The sequence below is a fragment of the Oxyura jamaicensis genome, chromosome 3, assembly GCF_011077185.1.
Source record: "Oxyura jamaicensis isolate SHBP4307 breed ruddy duck chromosome 3, BPBGC_Ojam_1.0, whole genome shotgun sequence".
In the NCBI taxonomy this organism is placed as follows: domain Eukaryota; kingdom Metazoa; phylum Chordata; class Aves; order Anseriformes; family Anatidae; genus Oxyura; species Oxyura jamaicensis.
The window spans coordinates 77133814-77153806 of NC_048895.1; the positions used below are offsets into that span (position 1 = coordinate 77133814).

The 19993-nt window shown below is 36.7% G+C and overlaps 1 protein-coding gene across 14 annotated transcripts in view; it reads right to left on the reverse strand.

Annotated features, from left to right (window-relative positions):
* Nucleotides 1-19993, reverse strand: part of KLHL32 (kelch like family member 32) — a 128616-nt gene that overhangs the window by 41771 nt on the left and 66852 nt on the right. Inside the window, exon 1 of one of the 14 annotated variants that reach the window (XM_035319997.1) lies at nt 18513-18573. The exons of 12 other annotated variants lie outside the window; for them this stretch is intronic. The gene's annotated coding sequence lies outside the window, so the exon portion shown is untranslated. Of the gene's footprint in view, nt 1-416; nt 517-18512; nt 18574-19993 lie in introns of those variants that run through there. One more of the 14 variants, XM_035319998.1, reaches the window with a different exon arrangement.

The window sequence follows — 19993 nt, forward strand, 5'->3', positions numbered from 1 at the left end:
TTTTATTTTGCGTGCATTTATCTTGAACAAACAAATAGACCTTTCTTTTTCCACCCACTGACGGCAACCTATAGGGGATGTTGGCCTCAAATTCTTTCCCCACCTCCTTCTAGCAGCTGAAAACCTGCAGAGACAAAAGCTGCAGTAACTCAGGGAAAGAAGTTTTGCATTCTGATAACAGGTAATGTATATTTACAGGTTAATGTTTTTGTCCTGGCCCCCCTTGGAAATTAGTGTCTGGACAGCTTACTATTGCTACTCTAGACCACAGGCTCCTCATAATTCATCCACGTTAGAGAAAAGCACCCAGGACGTTTGGGAAGGCAGCCCGTGTATCCGCTCTCTCTGTTCTCGCTGTACGCTCACACGTCTCTTCCTCTCCCCTCCGCAATCCCGGTTTTCATCTTCCAATTTACCGCATTGCTCCCTCTCAGCAGCCTTCTCCTTGACCAGCTCCAGGTGTGAAAGTGACAAGAACTGTTGTCAGTTTCGCTCCCTGGTTCGTTAACACAGGGACTAGAGCAGGGAAGAGAAACAGACTGAATTAAGTCAATTTCACTTTCGCTGCTCTGCTGGATGGGATGGCAGAACCAAATGAAACTGACAAGAAATCTTGTAAATGTCAAATGAGCTGCACGGCTGGCAGATAGAGCAGAGCAACAGGGAAGATGGGAAAGTGCGAAGAGGGTTTTTTTGGAAGGTTTTATGGGCTACATCTCGAACGTGTGAATTGGGTGGCTGTCCCAATGACTGTGGAGCTGTTTATGCATATGCAATGGAGAGTGGAGAAAGAATTTTTTTCACCTGCTTAGAGAAGTCAGTACTGGAGGAAACAGAATCAAATTCCATCACAGGCTCCTATTTGCTGCATTATCTCCCAACCTGAACGATCCACCTCCACTAGCACTGTCGTAGATTAAAGACAAATCCTATTCATTACCTACTTACACTGCGGCATAGGAGCTTCATTTTGTTTTCTTGGAAGAACAAATAAAAGTTGTTTATGTTTTCAGAATAACCACTAATACCCATCCTCCCCAAAGCCACAGAAATTCTGAACAGTTCTACGGTGTCACCTCCTCTTCACATTAACATAGAGGAGGTAAGGATAAATCCTCCCCAGTTGCAGACAGACAGAAAGAAAGGAATGAATTTTACATGAGAAATATCCAGTCCGTGCACTTGCCCTGTGACTCAATATCTGCAGATCACAAACGGTACCTCACAACACCACGCCGAGGATAGCCACACAATGGTGGCACCAACGTAAGGCAGTAGGCAGTAAAATCAAAGTGAATCTTAGAATCATTAAGGTTGTAAAAGACCTCCAAGATCATCTGGTCCAACCATTCCTCTACCACCAATATCACCCACTGAACCATGTCCCTAAGCACCACATCCAACCTTTCCTTGAGCACCCCCAGGGACGGTGACGCCACCACCTCCCTGGGCAACCCATTCCAATGCCTGACTGCTCTTTCTGAGAAGAAACGTCTCCTTGTTTCCAACCTAAACCTCCCCCGGAGCAACTTGAGGCCATTCCCTCTTGTCCTAAAATCTCACAGAATTTAACAAAGCAACAACCATGGTGTTATCATCACTGGTTTGGAAGACTATTTTTTCAAAAAACTTCTTGATTGAATGAATGCAAAACATCCCACAAGAAATTTACAATAACTCAGTGTATATTTATCGAGCTCTTTTGTACTAAACAGCTATATTTGGGAAGGATAAAATAAACAAATAAATGATTGAGCATTGGGATCTGAGGAGCAACGTTCCAACTAAAATACAAGCCCAACCAAACTCCATTAAGGGTCAATGGAGGTGGCTTATGGTGGTCTTCAGAAGAGGATTGGAAATAACATAGAAAAATCTTTCCTCACTAGCGAGTAATGTGACACACAAATGCAGATTTTCCCTGAAAAATCTTCACATTTTCAGTGAAATCTGAAAGATACTGGTACACCTGCATTTTTTCATTTGGGTATTTTTAATGATCCCTCAGGCTCCCCTACCCCTTAAATCAACACCAATTGAAGTTTTTGATGAAAGCTGTCATACATTTGGAGATGCTGAAGATACCTATGGATAAATAAATAAACTCTCATCAGCTGTTTGTTTACAATATTATTTATTTATTTATATTTTTAAATGTACATTTACTCCAGATGTTTATTTATTTATTACATGTCTGCTTATTTATTTATTATGGGGTTTATTTGTTTACTTATTTTTATTGGTAGGCTTCAGCAGTCTTTTGATGCTTTGTCTAACGTAATATGTTAATGACCTACTGGACACATGGTTTACTGCTCGATGAATATTGCAAGTATATTTTGTTAAAACTGATCTTGGCCTGTAATCAGAAACACTATTTCTGTTTTTTCAAGGTTAGAATAGATCTACGGGTTTGTATTTCACAGCCAGAGAAGTAGTGCATTAGCTTTTACAAATGAAAATTATCAGACTGTCATACCAATATTCCAATCAAAATGACACAGGACTATACATTACTGCCTCTGTGATGATACAAGAGGGCCGAAATGTCATGCTGAGATTGCAAGATGTATACTACGGATCAGATAACCTAGATCTCAATAGCTGGTAAGACTTTCAAAAATATCAGACTAAAATGCAGGATGTAAGTTACAAAAAATATACAGCTTACCTTCTGGCTTTTAAAAAAACAAGTATCAAAAGTATCAAAGCAATCACTATCAATTCAGTCTGAATAGATTTTTAAAAGTTAAACTCTCAACTGAATTTAAAAATTGTTAGATAAATGAAAAAATGAAACAGGATACTAAATAGGAAATTTATTTCTTGTCATGAGTTCTAGCAGTCTCTGGTTTCCACATATTTTATTATATTGTGTTAAAGAAGCAACTATAAAATTTAAAAGTTGTGCATGTCTGGAACTGTATCACTGCATAAGTTATTTAAAAAACTACAAAACAGTCCTATGTAAATTACTGTAGCTTTTAATCTCATTTATAAAAACTTTAAAATATATGCCATCTATATTTTTTTCAATGAAGGATGAAATAGGAACACAAGCAGAACTGTCACAGAGAATCAGGGAAAGACAGTGATCCTTCTCTCTTCTGATATGATGCATGTTACACAGCTGAAATATGCAAACTGAACAAATGTGTCTAAGATCATATATACAGATCTTCAACTAACAGATTCTAAAATCTCACAGTGTAGTCAAACCAATTTAATAAATTGGCCAAATTATTTATCAGGTCTACCTCTAAAATGAGAAACTGTCTTTGATCCTACGCATTCCACTTACTATACTTTCCTCCTCTTCCCCACTCCCAGAAATAAGTCTCCATTGTTCTATGTTACTTGCCTTCTGTTTCAGTAGCATCAGCCTCTAGATGCCAACCACTTTAACAATGAGCTGCCATTTAAAACCCTTGTAAAAGAAAATCAGTTTTCCAAACAAGCGTAACCTGAGAGATGATATTAGATATTCAAAATAAATGATGTGTCATTGCCTGTGTTTTGATACAGAGGTGTATTTTTAACATAGAGATGCGATAAATTGTCAAACAGGGAAAATTATATAAATATTGTATTTAAATTACTTCCAAATCCATCTTTATTCGTTCATACTTTAAAGAATAATTGCATTGCAAAAGGCACAGAAAAGGATGTAAGTAACAGATTGATAAATTAGAGTTAATCATAACCAAGTACACAGTAGAGTACAATATACCTCTATTCCTGTGCTCCATGTTATAAATAGCAGAAAAAGCACAAGGAGAACTAAGGGGAAAGAATGCATTTCTTTATGACCTTATTTGAAAGATAAACTCCTTGGGGAAACACAATTTATTCAGATTATCAAGACCCTGCTGTGCAAATCTACAGTCTGGGAGCACACTACAGAGATCAAAAAATATTTACTTTATTCTGTTGGGTATAAAAGCTTTTAATGAATGCATAATTAAGACAGAAAAAGTATATACAGCTTTAGAAATTCCACTGCCAAGCCAAGCCATTAATATCCGAAGTATCATACCCAGTTGTAACTCCACCTGCTTCCTATTTAGATTACAACACTGTTGTAAATCAATGTACTAAGTGCCTAGCCCTGCTGCTGAAGCTGAGAGAGTTGCGTTGTGACACTATTTTGTCTTCTCCTAAGAGGGGTTCAGCCTCTCTAAAACAAAAAAGGAGCTGTAAGGTCTCTGGGACAGGGATGTGTTTGCTCTCAAGCAGCACCTAGCACAGCAGGGTCTTGACCCCAAGTCCTTCCAGTTCTCACTTTGCTAAATACTACAAAACAGCTGCACCGTTCACAACAGAACCCTGATGTAAGTCATAGCAAAGGCAGACTCTAAATAGATCAACAATACTAACAAAGTGAAAAACTGTAGTGACAAAAATACATTTACATGGCAACAAGAGGGATCAATTCATTTTTAAGAGAAAAAAAATGCATTTTTGTCGGTTCTCACTCTTTCTGTATCAACATAGTTCCCCAAAACCTCACTCACTTACCTAAGACCTGACAGATGAGGCACGTAGTCAACAGCACAGCAACAAGCATACATATTTCATACTAAGAATATGCACAAATCCCTCAAAAGTGCATTTTAGATCTTATTTGAAGTTTTCCTGCACTAAGCACCAGAGCCATCCAGTTCAAGCATAAAAGACATTTTTGATGAAGTCCAGCCACAGTGGAACAGCTGGGTCAGAATTTCACAGTGTATAAAATGGTGTTTACATTTATTACAAGATCAGTGCAGAGGGTAGGTGTATTTATAGGCACAGTAACGGATAACTTTTTAATTGACTCATTTTTATTTTCTGGTAGATCACTACTTTCTCAGCACTTTATTTCTTACTTTTGTTTTCTTTTCATGCTTAAAAGCATGAAAAGTTGTTTTGCATTCTTGCGGTTATTTCAAAGTAGGTCTTGGACTAAGTACAAGAGCAGCAATAACAAAACAACTCAAGCCTATTATTTTCCCTCCTCCCTGTGAGGACGTATCTCCCTTCTCACTCAGTATTTCCCTATATCTGCTTAGCTTTCAGTTTCTATCCTGCTGACTGGTGTTAGTGAGCACCCTCTTCGAAGGCTTGCAGGAGGCCTGTGACCTTCACTAGTGCAATGGAAAGCTGTGACATTCCCAGATTGCCCGGGTGATGAGATGTGTTTAGTCTTTGAAAAACAAAGCAAAATGTGTAATATGCAGACACTCAAAAGTAAAACCAAAAAATCAACATTTTCTAGAATCTCAGAGGGATTCACTTAAGTGATTAAACAGTACAGGTATTTCCAAATGGCAATCCATCTGAATACGTGATCCTAATTATGTTCTTATATATTACGTACACACTTGTGTGTATAATGGAAAGAAATATAATAATGAAACATTAAGACTACAGCTGAAATTTCATGGTACCATTGGAACAACCACAAGTAAAGTTCTGCAGTGTTTTCAATAGCTGCTTTCCATTGCCAAGCAGATGTTGGTGTGGGAACTTACGTACCTGGCACAAAAACTCCCCAGATGAAAAACTTCACTGCTTAGAAAGGTATTCCTGGTAAAACAATCATAACCACCAGTAATATTTAACAAATAAAAATACAGAGACAAAATGGAAAATAAAGGTTATCTAACCCTTTGCCTGCCTCTTTTATACCATTTCAGACAGTGTAAACCCACAGGAAGGATTTCTGCAGATTTATCAACAATTTTTTTTTTTTTTAAATTAGGGGAACCTGGTCTCTTCAAGCTTTCTGAGGAATGACATAATCCTGCAGTCTTTACTCTGGCAGAAGTCACAGAATATTGGTACGTCATCTTCAAAAATATTTCATTACTTTACATTTTTGCTAACTCTTTGGAGAGACTACAGTGAACAATAAAAGCCGTAAACTTTGGCTAATCCATCAACCACCATTAATCTTGCATGCTAATTCTCACGTATCCCTTTTGTGTTGCTAACAATGTCAAATCCAGCAAGAGCAATTTTTGTCCTTCAGAAATCCAAAGTTCACAGGAGCAGCAGTTACAAAAAATATTTACCATCTTCCTAAAGGAAAACAAACAAACAAACAACAAAAAACTGTGCAATACCATTGCTTTCAGTTCTTTTGTAGAGTTTAGTAACAGTTTCAGGCCATGATAACACAGGAGTGGAAGCCAATTCCCCTACTATACTAAGTAAGCTAATCAATCACAAATTAAGAAAGATCCAGCTTAAAACTGACTTTGTTCTTGCTCCCAAGTACCAGAAGACTCAGCTGATCTTGAGACTTTCTTCCCATTTCCAGCTTAATTTACTCTGACAGTCTATATGCATTTGTTCCCGTGCCAAAATTATCTTTCAGTCTAACAGCTCTCTCTCTCTTCCCCCAGGTATTTATTCCCTTGACGTATTTACAGAAAGCAATCATATTCCTCCTCAGCCCTCATTTTGCTAGGCTAAAAAAGCTAAGCTCTTTTAATCCCCTCACGTAAAACAGGCCTTCCTGATCATCCTAGCTGCCCCTTTCTACACCTCTCCCAGTCGGACTTCATTTACTCTTCTGCATGGGCAAAATCTTCACAGTGTTCCTCATGTTTCAGCAGTACCTTGTGCACTGCCATTAATACTTCCTTAGCTTTATAAATTACCTTGCATGAAATATCCTAGGCTCAAGCTGCCTTTTTCTTGATGGTGTCACATTAGTAGCTCAAAGTCATCCCGTGATTTAATACATGAAAATTCTCTGTAAACTTGTTCCTCAAGTGAGACACAATAACAGCCCTTCTGTCTGTCAGGCAGGACAGAAATGATGTGACATGTTACAAATGGGAATTGAATATGAGCCACTGAAATGCAGCAGATTCCACTAATGATGCTCAGAAATGATTTTCCAATTGCTTCCAATTTCATTTCATTCTATATGTGAGTAACAGATCTCATAATTGTCCTGGTACATACTTACTGGGGGAAAAATAATTTCAGTTATTTTCTTAAGACTTTTTTCAAAAATAGGCAAGAAAATCCCCTTAACATTCTGAAACACAAAATAAGTTTAAAATCAATATTAAGTATGGAAACTTTTACATAAAGTGAAAATGCAAGTAAAAATGTTTCTAACACAGTATGTTAAAAAGTGATATTTATCATTCATCCCTGCTCCCACTACCAATGAGAAAAAAAATCAGCATTACTGTTAGACCTGTTAACAAAGGTATTCAGGTACCTTAGAGTTTCTATTTCCAATGCTTTTTTTTCCTCATAACTTACTATTTTGCCAAAATTGAATATTTTAAAACTGAACTTTTCCAGCCTCCAGATGAATCTCTTTATGAAAACATCTCAAAAAGTTTATTACACATTATTAGGAATGAGACTGACAGGAAAAGACCATTGTTTTTCCACATTACAAACATTCAGAATGGAAATAGCTTGCAGGAGTTGCTGTCACTGTAGAAAACATCCACAGACCCCCTCCATCAGTATCTGGAAAAATAAACAGTTGGATTTGCTCACTAATGACTTATCTGAACTTTGCAGCTAAAATCTCACCCTGTTTTATCTGAGCTGTCCATAATCTATCCCAGAGCTAACCAAGACCCTGTCTGCATCATTATCTATTGTGGGCCAAACATGAACTAGAAAACCTGAAGCTGAAAGTCTGTTTCTACTGGGCTGCCTATGAACTGCTTTGGAGCCCTGGCAGGACAAAGACACTGCCACATTCAAATGTAGATGCATGAACAAAACCCAGACCAGAGGAAAGAGCAGGAGAGCACATGCAGACAAGGAGCCCAGAGATAAGAACTGGGAAGCAGTATGGAATTCAGCAGCAGATTTACTAGAATTTACTAGAATTACAATTCCCAATGGACATGGCTTCTCCAGGAGGCTGGATGATAATTCCTCAAATAGGCCTGCATAAATGCAAACAAATGATGATGAAGATGGATTACCAGGGTAGTCACTAACTAAAAAAGAAAGTCAACATTCATAATGTTGCACTAGGAGACATATAAGCAGAATATTCTATTACCAATATTTATCAATTCTTACCAATATACTAACGTTTACACTCTAGGTATAAATAAGAACAAGGGAGGTGTTCATGTGTAAGGACTACATGAATCAAACAATTCTGTTTCATAATATTTTTATGACATTTTATTTCTGGAACATTTCAATGATGTGTATGTTTGCTTTGTAATAAACCCAGCGAGGGACCGCTCTAGTTAAAAATCTCTCTGCTTCAGAATCCCAGACAACAGCCTTCCACTGAACGCTTAAGGATTACAAAGCTAATAAACGCATCTAACGATGGAGAACGGGGAAGTGAAGTAGGCATCTAATCCCACCAGAGAATGAAATAACTGTCTAAAACATGTGGAACGACTGGTTAATTAACACAGATAGATTCCGTCTCAGGCAGATTTGCTAAACAACTCACAAAGCATCAAAACTTCCCCAGAATTTTAAGGCACTATGCGGTACTCTAACTGCAGAAAGACTGAATCCAGTGCAAGATAATTTAATACTGAGTATAATTTTGATAAACAAAGTAGTCAATCAGGTCACAATTCAAGACTAGTAGCTCCTAATGCATCATATGAATCACATCACCACAGCTTTCTACTAGCATTTGACTTGTGTGAAAGGAGTAATGCATCAGTAGGGAGCTTCTCTTGTGGAGACCGTGTAAGAACTCGCTTTTCCCAAGTATACAAGAAACATTGGCAGAATAAGATGGGGTAAATTTAACACAATAAGTATTAGAGAATACTGGGCATTACAGTATTTCATGAAAGCTCAAATATTGCTGACAAAGGTTTGTGTGTGATCACTAAATGATCCTCTTGCTGGTGAGTTAAACGGAGATGTGGAAACATCAATAGAACAGTACCAAAATTGATACAGTAAGCATGGAAAATGTGAAGTAAAGATAATGAACAAGAAGCCATAGCCCATTTCTAAAAGTAGATGATGATGTCACATAAAGTGACACAAAAAGGGCAGAAAAATTCAAGTTATGTTTCCACTATTTTTTTTTTTTTTTTTTACAAATAAAACAGAAATCTCCCCCATACATGCTCCCGCTGTTTCACCACAGTTTTTTAGCTGTAACTAAAGCAGATGTGAACAGAAATAATATGCCTTAATACCACCACCATGGAGAACAAAGTAAAGAATTTTAAAGGAACTAGTTACAGAGACCTCTAATCCAGAGTGAACACTGAAAAAGGGCAGGAAAAATGGAGAACCTGCAAGGGATCGCAGATCATGTCAGTGAACTGCACATTAGTCAGCCTAGTGTCACATAATGGATGGAATTAGTTCAGGAGTCTATTTGAAAATACATGCAAAAATGTAACAGTAAGACCTGGTAAGTGTTGGAAAATAGTACCTGTTATCTCTTAGAACAAGCACGGTTCATTATTTCAACTACATTGACAGAATACAGAGTTCTCCAAGATATCCAGGTAATATATATACTTTCTTCTTTTTTTCATTACATACATTTAATAGGATATATCTTAGACGGATGAAATATTTGTTCAATGACAACCTCAAAGTAAGTTATCAAGTATTGTAACTTTTTCCTGAGAAGTCCTCAAGGAATTGATTCTTGATCCAACACCACTAAAAGTATAATTGAACTGGACAATGGTAAATTTTGCTATTAGAGTTTGCAAAAGATTCCATAAAAGCAGTGGGGTCACAAATTACAAGAATGACAGAATATGAGTATTGCCCGGCTTTCCCAGCAAAATGATCACTTTAAAAAGCAAGCAAACAAACAAAAAGCATTTCTGAGAACCAGGAACATAGCTGATACAGAAAATATAACAGGTTCTATCTGGAACAACACTTACAGGCCATTCAGAATGGACTGAGAAGCTGTCAAAATAGCAACGAGTTCTCAGCACAGTGCCATGGCAAAGAAAAGGCTCGTGTCATAAAATGCACACTGAGTGCTGCCCAATAAAAGAAAGAAACACGCTTGCTGCTTCACATAGCAGTTTTAAGACTACTGCTCAAATATTGGTCCCAGTTCTAAGTCCACACTTTAAGGGTATGAAAATAATATACGCTGGAAAACCAACCTTATAAGATTTAAGGTGCTCAACTCAGTTTTGTTTTGTTTTAAAAAAAAAGGAAGAAAGAAAGACTCCCAGAGGATTTGATGTTGTGCAAAGATATTTATAACATGGAGACAATACATGAAAGCTAGAAAGTTCTGACAAAATTTTCAGAAAACTGTTTTTGGCTTGTGGATATAGGATCAAAATTACCCTGGTCTTTGTACTAGGCAGTACAGGACTTCTTGGACTACCTTCATGTGATTTCAAACATTTTGCAGCTCTGCATCTTAAGAGACTTGTTGCAGCTGCAGGAAGATACAAGGGTACTCATCAATTAATAATCTGATCATAAGCATCTGAATGACAAAAAGGCAACCTTAATGGTGTATCAGAATATATTTAAATTGGAAAGCTGTTACCTGTTCAGGTAGCTCTGTACTCCTGCAATATCTGACCACCCAAAAATAACTAAGAAGTTTTGTGCTCACAGCACTAAACCAAGACCAATTTTCATCTTACAGAGAAAAAGGTGGGCAGAAAGATGGTTCAAGAAATTGCCCATGATGCAGAAGAAAAAGAACCACAATTGTCTAGAACCTACTCCACTGTTTTAGTTGTTATAGAATTCTTCCCCTGTCCCAACTATAAAACAATTTATGCAGTTTAGTGTATCAGCAAAATGTCCGTAACATGTATAAGCACTATGTCCCACTAAAATAAAATTTCTCTACAATACTGTCCTTAAATTTATGCAGCGAAAAGAACATCTCTCTTTTTGCATTACTAGTAGCTGTGCTGGTTAGTAGGTTTACTAAATAATAGTCAGAACTGGTATCAGGAAGAAAACAGGATTAAAAAAGAAAGAGAAAGAAAAAGAAAAAAAAAAAAAAAAGGAGTAGTCCAAATGTGGGAAGAAATGTGAAAGAATGAAAAAAAAATGGAAACAACACTGAATAAAATAAAATAAGTTCAATAAAATGAGTTCACCACACTTTAATAGGATTTTTTTTAATAGTTTTTTTTTTGTTTGTATTTTAAGCATTATTGACCACGGATTCACTTACCACTCTCCTGGTCAGAAATTATGATAAATCTGTTTCTCAAAATAGAAAACCTAGAATGATCAAAGCTCAAACATCAAAAATGGACCCTGAGTCAATGTGTCAATGTTTGGCAGTTCCTATATCTGACCTTCATCAACACCAAAAAAGTCACAAATGGTCACAAAAACAAACACATGAATGTTCACATTACTAAAGGTGCAAAGCATCAGGAAAGTGTAAGCCCTCAAAGATCAAGATCAGATTTCTTTATTTAGTTTCTAGCCATTTTTAACAAGAATAAAAAACTATCCTACCAGTCTCAAACTAGTAATGGTCAGAATCCCGTTCTTTACCACCAAGGCATTCTTCCACAAAAATACATAAGATAGAAATATTTAATCCATGTTTTTTATATATTTAAGGAAAAAAAAAAAAAAAAAAAAAAAGGTAAAATCATCATTGGCTTAAATATGTCACCTTGAAGCCACCACCTTTATAAGCAGAATGGGTCATTGTGGAGCCAAACTCCAAGTGTTCACAACTACATGTGCTTGCCAATATCTCAGAATTCAGAAGTGCCCTCTTCTGTATACCCTCAAACACTACCAGGAAGAAGTGAAGCCACAGATGCCCTTTAACAAAAAAATGGAAAGGCATTTAGAGGACCGGCATACATTAGCTGCAGAAATAAACTGTTTTTGGAGTAACTAGGCTAACAATAACAGTTATTAAAAATGAACTAAAACTCGGTGAAAAAAAAATATTTGGATCAATGATTATTCCATACAATGTTAATTTAAAATTGTTTTCTAATACAAGTTTAAATGAGAATTTTCGCTAAAATATCAAAATTTCACAGAATTCAACCACCTCTAGAAGTAAAACTCTAAAAACAGGTTATCAGAGACTACATATTCCTGATGTTTTTTTGTTTTGTTTTGTTTTGTTTGTTTGTTTCCTTTCCTGAATATTTCAATTCCCCATGAAGATGTAAAATGAGTAGAAACACTGTGAGGCCGGCAAAAACAAAATGCAAGCACATATAAACACTGATTTTGAAGCATATGGCATTGGGCCTTTCCCCCTAGCTTTCTCTATATCTACAACATGCCATTTCAAACCAATGTGAATTCAAATCCTGATGCTTTTAGGGAACTAGATCTGTAGTTACTACAATACTTTCCCCATGATAAACAGTTATGCTTAGATACTGTGGAAATTCAATGACTTTTACATATATAATTAGAACAGATATGGCTTATGGTAAACAAAGAGAGAACTCTGAAATGGAATTTAGAAAAACAAACAAACAAACAAAAAACTCCTTTGAGCAGCTTTGGAAACTTTCACTACAGAAGTCAAAGTGTTTATGAGGAAAGTCCAGCCAACATACTACTAACCCTCTAATCTAGAGGACACAACCACTGCTACAAAAATTATAGTAGAGACAATGTTATGTGTGATACCATCTCAATTCCCCCTGAACTGCAAATAAAAGTCCTGGTTTAAGCAATTCAAGATCCAAAACTACCTATGTAGCTACACACACTCTGTGGTACAAATCTCAAGTTCTGAAAGACTTTGGTGAAACAGATGGGAAATTTAGCAGCAACTTCCTCCAAATTAATAAACAGATGTTTAGAATAGATTACATAGGAGAACATTACAAACGTTACAAACATTTTTCAGTTTGGAATAGCACACTTGCAGGACATTAGTAATGGCTAATAAAGTTTTTCATACCGCTAATCTTTAAGTTTCTATCTTTAATTTTGAGAGTTAGTGAGGTGAATGAGGACAACTTACAAGTTTCAGAGCTCTCATTACACATTGGTTGAAGACTCCACCAGACAGCATGTATACATTTACATTCATTCTGGGTTCAAGACCTGTTCACTACCCCACTAGACAGAAACAGAATTTTTTATTTTAAAAAGAATTAGTCTAGATCATAATTCTGAAGCCAAATATTGTTTTCCTGGCAAATTGTACTGCTGTGCAGTTGTGCAAGCAAAACACTGTACATGATGGAATGAGCTGAAATGCTGTCTCATTTACCACTGCCAGCAGACCTGCTGGAAAACATCAACAGCCTTACATGGAGCTTCTTTGCTTCTTTTTGCTCCCCTATAAACTGAAATGTTTCAGTGAAGAATGTTTCTCTCCTATCAGTTTTTAAATAATATTTAACAGCAGTTAAAACTAGATGTAACTTGAGGTACTTACGTTTTGGAAACTACTTATGAACACCTTGGGCTTTGTATCTGGGCATTTTCATTGCAAATTATTCTTAACTAGTGCACCATACTAGTCGGGTGTGTTGTGAGCAGTTTAGATGGATCAAACATCAATAATTAAACCATCAGAAAAAAAAAAAATAATAGGGGGAAAAATCAACTATACTGATTGGTATCAAGTTCAGACTTTTTACTTTGAGAGATGGTTGAAATGGAATATAAATGAAAAAAAATATACAATGCCCTTTTAATATCTTTTAAAGATGGACAAGACTGAGACATTCAGTATTTTCCTCAGTTTAATACTTAAAGTGCCAGGATGCCTCTCAAATTCTATCATACCTCTCCTTACTCCTTTTCTTGAGAAAGGTTCAGCTTCTGCTTAACATTTAAACTTGAAATTGTTCCCTTTAAAAATCATAATAGAGCTTTAAAAACAGGAAGTATAGAGGAAATAAGAAAGAGTGATTTTGCAACTAAGAAGGAAAAAAACAGTTCTAGTTTGGCAGCACAGAGAAAAGAAAGGATGGACAATCAAGTTATCTAACACAGTGCTACTTCTGAGATAAAATCAAACTGTAACTCACTTCAAGCCCATTGCTCTCTTTGGGTTCATAGGTTACAAATTATTTATAATCATCCCTTTGTACTTAGCATTCTATTTTTTCCCATATTGGTAAATACTTCATAACCAAAGCACTGTCATGTTTCCTAAATACCTTTGCTAAAATGGCTTAACACAACTCAAATGGTTTTAGATCAAGGCAAACTTAAGTAAAACACCCTTCTGCTCCTTTACAGAAGGTTTAAAAAAAAATAAAAAGGCTGTCTGTCTGGTGCCTGTATTCCCGTTCTTTCACATTAGAGCTGTAAGTCTCCTCTTTCAGGTCACGTCTTCCACATAAAAGTGCTAAACTAATGCCGCTTAATGACAAATTAATGTCCATGAATAAAAAATACACCTCTAATAGCATAGAGTAATTTGCCATTACAATATCATCATTGGACATGCCCCTGGTTTAATACGATGTATTTAATTCATAACTTAATGAGTGATATATAAAAAGAGAGAGATGAACCCTGCAATTACATTTATGTGAGTCTGTCACCTTATTTGTAAAACCTTAGAGTCATTTACATTCAAATTAGAACAAATGAGTGATTTCACAAAGTGTAGTGATAAATGACCATTGCTGCACAGGACAGAACTGTATTTCCTGTGAAAACATTAACAGTTTCCTATTATTTGTTAAAAATTACAATGCATATTGCCCAGTGTTGTGTGAATAATGACTTTTTTACTGATTAGGTCAGAAGACTAATACGGAGGAAAAATAAATAATTTTTCTTTTCATTTTTTCTGATTTTAGCTCCAATTCATCTGCTCAAGCTGCTGTGGACTCACACTGCCACCTGCTGCCCACGCCCGGCTGCTAGGAGCCCGGACTGCTTCATTCTGCTGGAGTGCAGTAATTCAACCTTTTGGTTTTCACCTCTTACAACCACATTTTCCTGCCAGACCGATAACTGTGCACGTCGCCAATGACAGCAGCAGATAAGGGTAGCTGCACTACCCAGGTACAAATAATGCCATTTTTTGTTTCACGCATCTAAGCTGCCCCACTTGGTAAGGATAATTAAAACCTGAAGACGTGGGGGGTGGGAGGGAAGCATAAAACATTAGTATTGATCAGATGATAATAAAACCAGAGAAGAATTTTGTACACTAAGCATTCTGGGATTCATCAGCCTCTCTTTACAGCTTTATAAAACCACTTGAAGGCTCCCAGAAGCAGAGGTCTTCCAGGGGCTGAGGGACAGGAAGGTCACACAGAGTAGGCCACATCAGCTAGAAAAGCAATGTGAGAAGGGCAGGGAGGGAAACAGCGAAGCAATATAGTTCTTTGTTATTGTTTAAAACACACATCAAAACTGCTCTGCCTTCCTGACAGACATTTCTAAGGAAAGGAAGAAGTAGCAGTACCTGCCTCTTCCCAATTTGTCACCTCTCCTGTCATCTGGTGCAGGTCATTGGTTGCATGCGCCAACACAACTGGCTAGACGACTGGATTTTTAATCTTGCAGCAATAGTTAACCTAGAAACTCCAAGTGCCGTTTTCCACACATCTTTCAGCAGGTCCAATTCAGCCTTGTGAACTATCACTGTGTTAGGAAAAGCAGAACACACACACAAGCTGGAGGGCTTCCGACCACAGTGGCACCATGTTCTCATATCAGCCAGCTCTCCAGGGGGGCAAAATCCATTGTCACACCACAACTAAACTGCAGCACATAGACCACAGAAAAAAATGGGATTTGAAGGGCCCATTTTTACTTTCCTCACTGACATCAACTGAAAAAGAGAGAAAAATAGCATTTTTTTTATTATTATTATTTTTTTTTTTCCTGAGTCCTGGTCTAAGTTGGAATCCCCAGTAGTGCATTCTCATTATATATATATGTAAACCTGTATCTCTGTAATGTGTCTATGTAAGTTAAGAGAGAGGAGCTAAATTCCCCCAAGTTATTTCTGAGCTCTCTGCACAAGCTTTCGAAATGACTGTCAACAGCTCAATGTCAATGCCTGACAAAACACGCACCTTACAGAAACAGCAGGCCGGCACAGCAACAACTGGGTGCATAACACCGAAAATCAACAGCACACGAGAAGACATTTCTTCTGTTTACTTCATATTCTTGGTATGGGAGAGTCACTCCCTCCACCACTAGATGAAGTTGTGTGGCTTTATAAAACACCGCTCTAATTCTTTGTGTGTGTATATGTAGATTAAAAACTCAGTATTAGTTTAAAAACACATGCACACACAAAACCACAAAAAAAACACAAGCCTTGGTTGTTGATGACCTTTAGATTTTTTTTCCAGCAGTTTAATTTGATCTATATGAAAAATACAGGAGCTAAAATCCCAACTGAGCTGGGGCTTCTAGCAATACAAAGGTGATGCTCTCAATCTCTGGTGTAAGAATTGATTCATCTCTGAAGGACTGTATCTTAGTGAAAGCTGGGATCGTGTTGCTGGCACAGCTCTAAATGGTGAAGTTGGGTTTAAGAAAAAGAAATAGCTTATGAAGCTCAGGTACCCACAACATATCTAAATCATACACACTCTTTTCTTTCCACAAGCAGATTCACTTGTAGCTTTTTCTTTTTAAAGATAGTAGCAAACATAATTCAATCTGTAAACACATTACAATAGTTAAAAAATAGTGGAAGAAAAGATGCAGATCATTAGTTGCTCATGCACTGTAAAGACAAGACAGATCTGTTTTATAAGCCTAGATTGGCCATTAGGGTAGAAGGTTAAAAATCGAATGCCCCTACCCAAGACAATTTGCCTGCTTCAATTATTACCAAAAAAATATTCCAGGTGGTCTTATTTTATCATTTGCAAGCTCACTAAATTAATCTAATTTATGCATTCCAGGCCCAATCCTGCTCACTGTCTGCTTTTGTATACAAGAATCCAGAGCACACTGCACAGAGGGGGAGGCTTTGAGAAGATTCCAACTGACTGCTGCTGTACAATGCTGTTTTTTCAGACTCGTTTTATCATTCTGTTTATCAAACTGTTCTTTTTAGCTTAAATTAGTCCCCTTTACGGATGCTGTGGTTGACATTAGTAACAATCAGGCAGATGTATACCTGTCTCAGCGTCCTATCCACTGTAATGAAGTTTCTAAAAGGTACCTTAGAATGCGTATCGTTTAGCAGGGAACTTAATGCAGTTTTAAAAAATGGAAAATTTGGCATCAAACTTTTAACTTCTCTTGACACAGAAACATTCATGATCCCAAGAGCAATTTTTAGCAGTCAGAAGAACTTTACTGGTAATCAGGATCACCACTCATGCTTACTGTACTTGCTGCTCCTAGCTACTGAGAGAATAGGAAATGCTGGAAATCATCAAGTACAACAACAGTCGGCTAACATTATTTCTAGCAGGGCTGTATTGAACTTGAAAATATGCAACTGTCTGGCCACTAAACAGAACACAAATGGTAACCCAGACTCTTTCCAGTACATAATTGCTTGTTCGTCAAATGTTTCCGATCTGACAGAAAGTTAAAGGGCTGAATGTGAACAATTGTGCCATATCCTGCCTCTCAGACTGAAACCAATGGGTTGCTTCAGACGGTTCTGCAACTTCTAACCCTACACACACACCTATTAGCTTGAATGCAATACAAGTGGTATACAGAGCTCCACTAAATACAATAAAGGCTTAGGCTTCAGAAAATACAGAAAAATCACTTAAATCTAAGATTTCAGAAGTGGAAAGTCCAGGTCTCTGAATGCCACTGAAAATCAACCTCTGGTTTAAAAACTGATTACTAAAGATATCTCCACACAAGACTGAACAGATGTTATTCTGTAGAAGGGAATTCCAGAAAAAACCTCATATCCTCAATAGCATTCCCTCCATATTAAGACTCTTAGATTGTAGAAATAATGTGCAGTTTGACATTCTCTTTGCTACTGAAAGTGCAAACAATTGAGGAAGATGAAACTTCTTACATCTACAATCAGCTATAAAACTCAGACACGTTTCTGAAACAAACATTTGTATGTTCTGAATAAATCTCTGAGCACATATTCTGTTGCATGAGAAAAAAAGTTCACAAATACCCTTTAAAAAAACATCTACAAGCTTTAAAGTGTGAAGTAGGTCATCACAAATACACTACCTAATACCATGCTCTCCACAGCTCCAAGATGTCCCTTCTCAGATCTCCATCTACACAATTAAAGCCTCCCACTCACTTTCTCTTGTCTTCTCCAGTGTCATAGTAGGACCGCTGTGGTCCACTGGAACTTTAAAGGATAAAATTCTTAAAAGGAAACTACAACAGTCAAATAGCCTACTCCCATTACATTTTCAACAAACATCTACCTGTTTGTTGCAGTTCTCTGCCTTAGCCTCCTTGGAAAAACCTCAGCCAAAACTGACAATTTTAGCTAGAAGATGAGCTCAGGAAATGAGTCTTAAAGAACTGGATGCACTCTGCACACAAATGCTATATGCATGACCCATGGATTTCAGTACAATTCAAGATACACCAAGCTCATGTCTTCAGCTTAGCTTTCCCACACCTACACAGCAGCAGTACAGCTAAGAGCAATCAAGTTGCCTTACCGTTTGTTTAGGCTGAGACGGATGTGTGAGAACTCAAGCCTTGCTTCAATGTTTAAAGTACCTGAGAATTATGCAGGCATCATGATAGGAGAGATTCATGAATATGTATGTATCTCAACTAAGATTTAGCAGCATGCTTCAAAAAGTCCCTCTCTACAAAAACAAACTAAAACCAAAAACTCCCAAACAGCAGATACTGAGGAATAATGACAATTCAAGACATGACACTGCCAGGGTGAAAGTCTGCACAACATAAATCTAGAATTATGATCTAAAATAAGGATTGCTTGGGCATTTCTTTTGCTTGAAAATAAAGAAAATATGAAATAGTTTTTTAAAAAATAAAATTAGTAAATTACCGATCCAAAGTTAGCAAAACATTTTCCAATGGAAAATGTAATCAACATTAGATGCTACAGAGCATTTGATAGTGTTAAGTCTATAAACGATAAAGCACACTTAGTGAACCAGTGCTGCTGTCAGAAACCTCCATTGTGTCATGTTATCATAAACGTCTTAGATGTGGATATTACCTAATTGGGGGCAGGAGGTAAGATTGTTCCCTCCTTTTTTTCTGACATGCCTTTGATCAAAAACTCTTTGTGAAAATACCATATGCATGATTTAAACAATTTGTTATAGAAATCTTGTTGAGATCTATCAACAAATTAAACAAACTGCTTAGCTGGTTGTTCTGAAAGAAAGATAATGTATCTTAAAATTAAATTAATATTTTATTTTATTTTTCTGGAGACAACTGAGATGAAATTCCTTAAAGATATCAGGGAATATAAAAGTCAGTGTTGGCTAGAAATTAATCTGACCCCAGTGCACTGCAAATCATCTTTGACAAGATAAATTACATCAGTACAGTCTTCTTTGGTACCTCACAAGCTATAAATAGGCCTTGGTACAAATATGGGGCAAATAAATCATATATTTTTATCCAAATACAATGCTCATTGATATCGATGGAATAATTACTGGCCCCACATAAGTGTTAAGAAGAAATAAAAATATGTATCTTGAACTCCAAAAAAGTGATATACTTTTGGAATATCTAGATCAAAGAGCAGCTTTAAAAAGCTCTAACAATAAAACCAGCATCCATGTAGGCTGTTTCATAAAACAAACAAACAAACAAACAAACAAAACACTAAAGACAATCCTAACAAGTTAAAACTGTACATCATTATTACACAACAATAATAAATGACAGCTAGGACCCACATATTGTATTTCCTGAATTTATTCTACAATTAAGCTAAACTACATTTGTAACTAAACAACTGAAAGCAGCAAGAAAAAAAAAAGTCACTGTTACAATAAACAAAGAACTCTGCAGCACCCTGGGACTCAAAAAATCCAACATTAGAAAGAACAGAAGGGGCAAGCATTATTCCCTTCACAACATCTGTATCATAGCATAGGAGGTCAGATGTGACAAGATACCCCACTTCCGAAATGCAATTAGGATAAGT